Source organism: Mirounga leonina, unplaced genomic scaffold, assembly GCF_011800145.1.
Source record: "Mirounga leonina isolate KUSES-001 unplaced genomic scaffold, KU_Mleo_1.0 Mir_125, whole genome shotgun sequence".
Taxonomy (NCBI): domain Eukaryota; kingdom Metazoa; phylum Chordata; class Mammalia; order Carnivora; family Phocidae; genus Mirounga; species Mirounga leonina.
Genome location: NW_023270305.1, coordinates 48,937,025 through 48,940,525, shown reverse-complemented (window position 1 = coordinate 48,940,525; position 3,501 = coordinate 48,937,025).

The window sequence follows — 3,501 nt, the reverse complement described above, 5'->3', positions numbered from 1 at the left end:
AAAGATTTGAAAATGAAAGCCTCTAATAAAGGAGATTAAGGGCAGTAGCCTCCTTTGTCTTATGAGTCTTATAGTACTACATGATTTGAAAAAAAGAGTAAGTGTATGTATTTAATAACATAAAAAACGTAATTAAAAACAATAGTTGAAGTGCTAGCTGGGAGACAGTGCTCTGAGAATTTGCATATTGTCCTTCTGGGTGAAGTGCACACTCTGAGCCAAGGGCCGCTTCAGTTTCCTCCACAGGAGGCAGATGTCAGGGAACCAGCTGGTGAAAGTAGGTGTGGCACCTCTCAAAGTATACCTAATGATTCTCCTCCAAAATGTATGCTTCCCTTTCCTCACATCAGTTTGTTTAGATACTTATGTGCAGTACTCACAGCAGAGCCTCTAACAGTTCCACTTGACTGGAAACTGAGATTGATATGGTCCTCTCATGCCGCTGGAGGCTATCATGTTGGCTGGTGACTGGTCCTGACCAGCAACGGGATAGACTGGAGGGAATGGCAGGAGGAGTATGACTGGAAGCCCAGGAGGTCTCCTAGGGCACCTCATCACTACCATGCCAGAGACACAAGTTAATGGAAAGGTACTATATCACATGTAAGCAGTCCCACCAAAGCAGACTCCTCAAGCATGAAGATTTGGTTCACCCCAGTGGGTAAAGAATTCTGGCCAGCTTGAAGGTAAGGGGAACCTGGAATGGGTAGTGGAGAAGGGAAATCATAAATGTCAATAAAGCTTCATGACCAGTTGCAAAAATGAGGATTGTAGTCTCTCCTGGTGTTTCTTTTCTTGTTGTGTCATGTATAAGTGTAGATCTTTAGCTATGGTCCTTTCCTTTCATCTCCCTTCATTTTGTATTTAAAGAATATGAGTGATGGTTACTTTTTTTAAAAAATATTTATTTATTTGAGAGAGAGAGAGAGCACAAGCAGGGGGAGAAGCAGAGGGAGAGGGAGAAGCAGGCTCCCCGCTGGGCAGGGAGCCCAATGTGGGGCTCGATCCCAGAACCCCGGGATCATGACCTGAGCTAAAGGCGGTCGCTTAACTGACTAAGTCACCCAGGCACCCCCGGTGATGGCTACTTCTAATTGTAGTCTACATACTACAACACTGAGATGGGATGATGATGAAAATTGGGGGAAGAATGGACCATCACATACAGATGTGGACCTGAGGGCAGAGAGCCTAGCCATTCTACTCCAACACTCTGGTTAGGGTACATGTGCGAACTTTGCCACCATGAATTGTTTTTCAATTCTTGTGATATTATTCACTCAAGATTCAATTTTGGTGGGACCACTGACTTGTTCTACTCCAGGTCATGTGCCCGTGTTCCAGCTACCAGTAGGCAAGGAGAGTTCTGGTTTCTAGTGCAGCTTCTACTAGACCCATTGGCTTCTAGTGTGGGAGGAAAGGCCCAGACTCCTTCCAAGACTGAGAGTAGGGGAGGCTCCTGCAAATTAGAAGGATATTCAGATGCTGCGTAGCCAACAGGATCTCCATGATAGTGTATGCTTTAGTCTGTCCAATGCAACCATCTCTCCTACAACAACAAAAAATGCACTCATCCCCTCCTCAAAAGAGGACAGCTCCGTCTCATGAATTATTTTATCTGCCCCCAAGCCCACGTCTGTAGGTGATGGTCCATTTTTCCCCTAACTTTCAGGGGATTTCAGGCAGTTCCTCAAAGGAAAGATTACTTTCAGGCAGAAACAAAAGATGCTCAACAGAAAATTACAGAATGTCACAGCTGAAAAGAACCTTGGGAGTCATCCATCCTATCCCCGTATTGACGAGGAAACCATATGGAGCAGAAAGGCCATGGAAAAGGTACACACCAAGCAGTGCAGAGTTCCAAGGAGGGGTAGTGCAGGACTGGTTGAGATAAGGATGGGCTTGCTGCAGGTGGGGGGGATTTAACCTGGGACCTGACACGCAGTGGGTGGACTATACTGGTCTTTTGCTAAACTCAGAATTACTTTTCTGTTCATAGTCTGTTTATCTCAAATTCCACCACCCATAACTTCCTTGTCTTTTTGAGACCTTATTTATTTGGCCTTGTTTTTTTTTTTTTTCTTTTTCTCAAGTTCCCTTCATTTTGATTTGGTGTCCTGTTTCTCCATTTGACCTGGTTGCCTATTTGGACTTGGCCCGGTTCTCTGTCCAGCTGGGTGTCTTACCTGGAAAAGACCCAAGTCTCAGCCGCTGGGGCTAGGTGACTCTCCCAGAGGTCTTTGGGGTACTCAGAGAAGACCAAGGGTCACATATGCAAATGCCTTCTGATATCAGGCAGGTAACAAATGTGTGAAGAGGCTGGCTGTTAATTAATACACAAGTGGTGTTCATGGGACTTAATTTTTCTTAAAAGACAAAAGCAAATAAAATCAATGTGCTGCCCAAACAAAGCCATCTGTGAGCTAGTTTCTGCTTTTGCTGTCAAAAGTTTGTGATTTCTGGTTTAGACAAAACCTGTAGCCATCAGGACAGGTTCAGGAAAACCCGTCTTTATGTCCTAAACTGGTGCGGCCCAGGAGCTCCAGGAGAAGGAATTTGTAGGCTATCCACAGCTGGGGTTCAGACCTTTACAGACCTGTTTTTATAAACTAGTGAGGCATTCGATGTAACCCAGATTGCCGAAAGTGCTGCTGAGCAAAAGGATCAGAAAGGAGGAACGGGTCTAACACAGGTTACAGTGTGACCCCCTTCCCCACCCCAGCCTGGTGGTAGTTCCTCTATGCCCCAGGATTCCGCTGGGCAGTAAACGCTTAAGAGCTGCGTCATTAGACTCCTAGGTCTCACTGCTGGCGGGGGTGATGGTGGAAAAGGACAAGCATCACAGCCTTCCACAGGCTGGCTCCCTCTTCCCCTTGGACTCCATCACGGATTTCCCATCAGACCTGGCTGCTCATAGAGCCCCTAAGCGGCTCCCGGCTCACTTACCCACACCCCACCCACCCTTTACGGGACTGCTTAAGTCCCACCTCACCCCTGAAGTTTCCCCAACCCCTCGGCCTGGAGACCTTCCCCTCCTGCGCTTGTGCCGGGTGGCACCAGTTCGCGCCTCGGTCACACGCCTGCGTGTTTAGATGAGAATGCGGATGCGAACATGCACAAAGGCCGTGGGACCGCCTCCCCCGTGGCGGCGCTCCTCGAACGCGATCGCGTGCCCTGCGCAAAATGAACGAATGAATGCATGACTCAGGGTGCGATCTACACGCTAGAAGAGAGCGCCCTTCCGCACAGCTCCGGGACAACACGCTCTCGCAGGACCCCGCTCGCCCGAAACAGACAAACCTGAACCGCGAGCGCGGACCGCGAGGGAATGACGGCCGAAGAAGATCCGGCCTCCCATAGGCCAGAACGGCACGAGGGGTGGGCTCCTTTGGGGGAACCGGTCGCGTATTGGTCGAGCCTCCAGTCTTAGGGCTGGGAATGACCGCTCCGCCCCAAGGGCCGCCTCCGCGCGGACGGGTGGGCGGGCCCGAGGGGCGTGGC